The 7,332-nt window shown below is 42.3% G+C and overlaps 2 non-coding genes across 2 annotated transcripts; one reads left to right on the top strand and one right to left on the bottom strand.

The window, feature by feature from the left end:
- The first annotated feature begins 1,594 nt into the window (after positions 1-1,594).
- On the top strand, positions 1,595-1,666 carry trnae-cuc (transfer RNA glutamic acid (anticodon CUC)). Its single transcript has one exon. It is a non-coding gene; the product is annotated as a tRNA-Glu (tRNA).
- Positions 1,667-1,810: 144 nt separating this feature from the next.
- trnae-cuc (transfer RNA glutamic acid (anticodon CUC)) lies at positions 1,811-1,882 on the bottom strand. The gene has a single exon. It is a non-coding gene; the product is annotated as a tRNA-Glu (tRNA).
- Between the last annotated feature and the right edge of the window lie 5,450 nt (positions 1,883-7,332).

Below are 7,332 nucleotides of genomic sequence, written 5' to 3'. Positions count from 1 at the left end.
CCTCCAAAGTCTGATTGGCCAGCCATCCAGGGTTGCTTTCAAAAGAAGAGTGTCTGGAAGACTACCGAATGAGGCTGGAGACCTTCTTCCGTCTAAACAGTGGGTTGAGGCCAGGAGAAGAGGCCGACAGCCATCTGTTGAAGGTGTACCTTGTGAATGGCTTAAAGGAGGACTCCCAGAAGACGGTGAGAACTACCTGTATCAGCTGGGAGACTGAGCCACTGCAGACGGTTACTGTTAGTGTTTAAATACTGGAGAGTTGAGACCAAATCACGGACGCTGGACAGAGTGGATTTCAGTTGTAACAAAAGACAGTTTTAATGAGTCAGAGATATCTTGTCCCGCAGTTTTACGTGCATGGACCTAGTTCACATAACTCGGCAAGGAGTCAGGTGAAAAAGAGGCCTTATACAACGGTTACATTCATTTTTATACATAGAATAAAGTAGGTGGAGTCTTGTCGTTTCGGTCTTCTTGACTGGTCGGAGGGTTGGAGGCGGGCCTTGCTCTAGCCAGAGCAGAAGCCCCATTGGTGCACAGCAGAGCCTTATCCTGAGCATCCGACCAATAGAGGGGGTCAGTCTTGTGGCTGGGTGTATGTGTTCTTGCGACGGAATGTCTTTGTTTATATGAGCTCTGTGTATGAATATTTATATAACAGTGCACTTTATAGGGAATAGGATTCCATTCAGGACTGAATATGTCACTGAGAGACGCAATAAAGTAATTATGATGATGGACACATAGGCAGCTAAAAGGTATGACTGATAGACTCCATTTAGCTATTGGCATTGACTCATTAGGCAGTCAGACTGAGATAGATAGATTTTTTATTTAACTAGATAGATAATGTAGATATTTTGATATATAGACGTGGCTTCTGTATGACAGTAGTGAACGTAATACTACACAGACTACGCTACCTGTTGGCATTGACTCATTAGACAGTCAGACTGAGATAGATAGACCATTTTTATTTATTTAACTAGATAGATAGATACTGTAGATATATAGATAGATAGACGTGGCTTCTGTATGACAGTCGTGAACGTAATACAACACAGACTACGCTACCTGTTGCCCCTATAATGTTTGTTTGGTGTCTGCTGTACATACCTGGTTATTGGTCCTTAGCTCCTGCTGTCAACCCGTCTTCATCATCGAAGACCCACCTACAGAGTTCGCTGTTTTGGCGAGTTTTATCCGTGGTTCCACCCGCCCGGGCCTCTCCTGCCGCTGGTTCTGCTAGACAGTCGGGACTTTCATCAACATCAGAGTGGAACAGCTTGACTTTGAACTCCGAAGGACGAAAGGCCAGAGCTAGCTAGCTGTAAACCACATAGCTAACGTTAAAGTCTCCACAAGCGTCACTGAACTTCCACTAAAGTGCGCTTGTTTACCAAACAGAAAGTCTACAGTGCTGAGAGGTGGAAGCCGTGCACACAGCTTCTGGATGTGTCATTGCAAAGATACTGTTAACTTGTATCTGCGGTAATTGTTTCTTTCAAAGAAAGAGCGACAAGTTAAACTTCCAGTTGTAACTCAGCGCTAAGTAATTAAGTGAAAAGTCAAACTGTCCTGTCATAAGCAGCATTCCCTGGTGGTCTAGTGGTTAGGATTCGGCGCTCTCACCGCCGCGGCCCGGGTTCGATTCCCGGTCAGGGAACACACTTTTTTTTAATTTGAAAGCGAAAGGATGTCAGAAAGTAACACGGTAAACGTTCGCTTTCAAATACAACTGATCAAATGTGGATTTACATTATTTTTTGTAACATTTAAAATTGTTGCGTTGTTTTAATAAAAAATTGTGTTCCCTGACCGGGAATCGAACCCGGGCCGCGGCGGTGAGAGCGCCGAATCCTAACCACTAGACCACCAGGGAAAGCTGTTTGTAACGAAGTGAAAAGTCAAACTGTGCTAACACAAGTAGCTTTCCATGGTAGTCTGGCGGTTCAATTCAGGGAACAGACTGTTTTATTTTTATTTTATTAAAACAACGCTTATATTTTGAATGTTACAAAAGAGTATGTAAATCCCCATTTGATCAGTTGTATTTGAACGTGAACGTTTTCCGTGTTATTTTCTGCCATCCTTGTGTCTGCCTCATGACTTTGTTTCAATGAAGGCTGCAGATTTTAATGTTTGCCATTTTTCTGTTTTTTAGATTTCTGTGTTGTTGTTTCTTGGTTTTACGTTTTTTATTTTTTTTTATTTCACTGTTGCGTGTTCGGACGCTGTGAAATGCTACCACTCCACAGTTTGGAAAGCTTTGTACATTTCCCCTGGTAGTGTGTAACTAAACTACAGATTGAACAATGAGACAGATATTTCACAGGATGTATAAATGTGAAGCATCCGGGTTGACTACCAAATATGGTAGTGAGAGGAAGCCCAGTGCCCAGCAGTGGGAGAAGATGGAGCGAGATGGATTTTGGCCAAATTTCTGCTCATTTTTTTTTATCGATGAAATGTTTGATCTCTGCTCCTTGCATGTTCTGCCCACTAAGATTAATTTGCTTCCATAGGAAACAACAGGCTGTGGTCCATCTTGGATAAATTAGACACATCTTTGATCTTTGATTGGTGTCTAACAGTAGAAACTATTGCCCTCTCGTTTTTTGCCTTCATTAACCTCCTGTCTTATGTAACCATACCAAACGTAACCTGTCATACTAAATGGAGTCTAAATGGATTTACATACAGAATAACATGAAATGGTCTGAGACCAGGGAGGAAGTTCTGTACTATAATTAATAAGTTCTGTACTATAATGAATAAGTTCTGTACTATAATGAATAAGTTCTGTCCTATAATGAATAAGTTCTGTACTATAATGAATAAGTTCTGTCCTATAATGAATAAGTACTGTACTATAATGAATAAGTTCTGTCCTATAATGAATAAGTTCTGTCCTATAATGAATAAGTTCTGTCCTGTAATGAATAAGTTCTGTCCTGTAATGACTAAGTTCTGTACTATAATGAATAAGTACTGTACTGTAATTAATAAGTTCTGTACTATAATGAATAAGTACTGTACTGTAATTAATAAGTTCTGTATTGTAATGAATAAGTTCTCTCCTGTAATAAGTTATATTGTAGTCACTTAAAGAAGAGAAAAGTTGTAAGGTTTTCATCAACAGTACTTCCCATCACAATAAAAACACAACAGGAAACAGGAAATGACATTGTACATTTTTTAATTCTCTATCAGCCATAAACACACTGCAGCATTTTGATTATTATACCATTTTAATAAACTAATACATGCCCTCGTAAATATTTATATATATGTATAATATCACGTATGTATATAAATGCCGTCACCGCGGAAACAGAATGCTGATTGGTTAAATTAAAAGCCGGACCAACCCAGTCACAGTGAACTTCCACTAGTTTTTTTTGCATTTTGTATCACTTTGTTTATTTTTGCTTTTAAATCATTTTTAAACGTCACTCTCACAGTAACCAGTGACATCGGTGAAGTACATACATGACAGGTGGTAGATACATACAGTGGCTAAACGCTCTGAGCGGTGAGTGATGCCGTGTACACATACTGTCAACCTGCTCGACCACACCTCTAGGTCGGGTGTGTCTCTGTCCCGTACCTGCCCTCATATACTTTCTACACGGGCCTTTCCCATTGGCTAGACATACAGATCCCAGCCTACATGGGGCTGTCTGATTGGCTACAAATACTGTATTCTGCCTAGATGGGCCTTTCCCATTGGCTAAACATACCATTTCCTGTGTCCTTGTGCCCAAAGCGTGGAGGTGTGCCCCCCCATGACAGTCAGGAGTGGAGTGCAACGTGGTTGTTGTGAAATAAAGTTCATTTTTCTCTGCTCATGTCGTCACATTCACACACACACAAACACACACAACCACTAACACCTGGTCCCACACTCTCAAGGGCCAATAAGTAATCAATAATCACATTGATAAATCAAACGAGGAACCATCCGAGAAGCTCTCGTACCAACCTCGGGTCTGCTGCACAAATGGCTCCCTGTTCCCTATTTAGTACACTACTATAGACCAGAGCCCTATTCCCTATATAGTGGTACTACTATAGACCAGAGCCCTATTCCCTATTTAGTACACTACTATAGACCAGAGCCCTATTCCCTATATAGTGGTACTACTATAGACCAGAGCCCTATTCCCTATTTAGTACACTACTATAGACCAGAGCCCTATTCCCTATATAGTACACTACTATAGACCAGAGCCCTATTCCCTATATAGTGGTACTACTATAGACCAGGGCCCTATTCCCTATATAGTGAACTACTAGTGACCAGAGCCCTATTCCCTATATAGTGAACTACTAGTGACCAGAGCCCTATTCCCTATATAGTGAACTACTAGTGACCAGAGCCCTATTCCCTATATAGTGGTACTACTATAGACCAGAGCCCTATTCCCTATATAGTGGTACTACTATAGACCAGAGCCCTATTCCCTATATAGTGGTACTACTATAGACCAGAGCCCTATTCCCTATATAGTGGTACTACTATAGACCAGAGCCCTATTCCCTATATAGTGGTACTACTATAGACCAGAGCCCTATTCCCTATATAGTGGTACTACTATAGACCAGAGCCCTATTCCCTATATAGTGGTACTACTATAGACCAGAGCCCTATTCCCTATATAGTGGTACTACTAGTGACCAGAGCCCTATTCTCTATGTAGTGAACTACTAGTGACCAGAGTCCTATTCCCTATATAGTGGTACTACTATAGACCAGAGACCTATTCCCTATATAGTGGTACTACTATAGACCAGAGCCCTATTCTCTATGTAGTGAACTACTAGTGACCAGAGTCCTATTCCCTATATAGTGGTACTACTAGTGACCAGGGCCCTATTCCCTATATAGTGAACTACTAGTGACCAGAGCCCTATTCTCTATGTAGTGAACTACTAGTGACCAGGGCCCTATTCCCTATATAGTGAACTACTAGTGACCAGGGCCCTATTCCCTATATAGTGAACTACTAGTGACCAGAGCCCTATTCTCTATGTAGTGAACTACTAGTGACCAGGGCCCTATTCTCTATGTAGTGAACTACTAGTGACCAGAGCCCTATTCTCTATGTAGTGAACTACTAGTGACCAGGGCCCTATTCTCTATGTAGTGAACTACTAGTGACCAGGGCCCTATTCCCTATATAGTGAACTACTAGTGATCAGAGCCCTATTCCCTATATAGTGAACTACTAGTGACCAGAGCCCTATTCCCTATATAGTACACTACTATAGACCAGAGCCCTATTCTCTATGTAGTGAACTACTAGTTACCAGGGCCCTATTCTCTATGTAGTGAACTACTAGTGACCAGGGCCCTATTCTCTATGTAGTGAACTACTAGTGACCAGGGCCCTATTCCCTATATAGTGAACTACTAGTGATCAGAGCCCTATTCCCTATGTAGTGAACTACTAGTGACCAGGGCCCTATTCCCTATATAGTGAACTACTAGTGATCAGAGCCCTATTCCCTATATAGTGAACTACTAGTGACCAGAGCCCTATTCCCTATATAGTACACTACTATAGACCAGAGCCCTATTCCCTATGTAGTGAACTACTAGTGACCAGGGCCCTATTCCCTATATAGTGAACTACTAGTGATCAGAGCCCTATTCCCTATATAGTGAACTACTAGTGACCAGAGCCCTATTCCCTATATAGTGAACTACTAGTGACCAGGGCCCTATTCCCTATATAGTGAACTACTAGTGACCAGGGCCCTATTCCCTATATAGTGAACTACTAGTGACCAGGGCCCTATTCCCTATATAGTGAACTACTAGTGACCAGGGCCCTATTCCCTATATAGTGAACTACTAGTGACCAGAGCCCTATTCCCTATATAGTGAACTACTAGTGACCATGGCCCTATTCCCTATATAGTGAACTACTAGTGACCAGGGCCCTATTCTCTATGTAGTGAACTACTAGTGACCAGGGCCCTATTCCCTATATAGTGAACTACTAGTGACCAGGGCCCTATTCTCTATGTAGTGAACTACTAGTGACCAGGGCCCTATTCTCTATGTAGTGAACTACTAGTGACCAGGGCCCTATTCCCTATGTAGTGAACTACTAGTGACCAGGGCCCTATTCCCTATGTAGTGAACTACTAGTGACCAGGGCCCTATTCCCTATGTAGTGAACTACTATAGACCAGAGCCCTATTCTCTATGTAGTGAACTACTATAGACCAGAGCCCTATTCTCTATGTAGTGAACTACTATAGACCAGAGCCCTATTCTCTATGTAGTGAACTACTTGTGACCAGGGCCCTATTCCCTATGTAGTGAACTACTAGTGACCAGAGTCCTATTCCCTATATAGTGAACTACTAGTGACCAGAGTCCTATTCCCTATATAGTGAACTACTAGTGATCAGAGTCCTATTCCCTATATAGTGAACTACTAGTGGCCAGGGCCCTATTCCCTATATAGTGAACTACTAGTGACCAGAGCCCTATTCCCTATATAGTGAACTACTAGTGACCAGAGCCCTATTCCCTATGTAGTGCACTACTAGTGACCAGAGCCCTATTCCCTATGTAGTGCACTACTAGTGACCAGAGCCCTATTCCCTATGTAGTGAACTACTAGTGACCAGAGCCCTATTCCCTATGTAGTGCACTACTAGTGACCAGAGCCCTATTCCCTATGTAGTGAACTACTAGTGACCAGGGCCCTATTCCCTATGTAGTGAACTACTAGTGACCAGAGTCCTATTCCCTATATAGTGAACTACTAGTGACCATGGCCCTATTCCCTATATAGTGAACTACTAGTGACCAGGGCCCTATTCTCTATGTAGTGAACTACTAGTGACCAGGGCCCTATTCCCTATATAGTGAACTACTAGTGACCAGGGCCCTATTCTCTATGTAGTGAACTACTAGTGACCAGGGCCCTATTCTCTATGTAGTGAACTACTAGTGACCAGGGCCCTATTCTCTATGTAGTGAACTACTATAGACCAGAGCCCTATTCTCTATGTAGTGAACTACTTGTGACCAGGGCCCTATTCCCTATGTAGTGAACTACTATAGACCAGAGCCCTATTCTCTATGTAGTGAACTACTTGTGACCAGGGCCCTATTCCCTATGTAGTGAACTACTAGTGACCAGAGTCCTATTCCCTATATAGTGAACTACTAGTGACCATGGCCCTATTCCCTATATAGTGAACTACTAGTGACCAGGGCCCTATTCTCTATGTAGTGAACTACTAGTGACCAGAGCCCTATTCCCTATATAGTGAACTACTAGTGACCAGGGCCCTATTCTCTATGTA

This window comes from Oncorhynchus clarkii, unplaced genomic scaffold, assembly GCF_045791955.1.
Source record: "Oncorhynchus clarkii lewisi isolate Uvic-CL-2024 unplaced genomic scaffold, UVic_Ocla_1.0 unplaced_contig_1469_pilon_pilon, whole genome shotgun sequence".
Lineage (NCBI taxonomy): Eukaryota > Metazoa > Chordata > Actinopteri > Salmoniformes > Salmonidae > Oncorhynchus > Oncorhynchus clarkii.
Note: the sequence above shows the minus strand (reverse complement) of the source record. Positions and strands in the feature narration are given on the sequence as shown.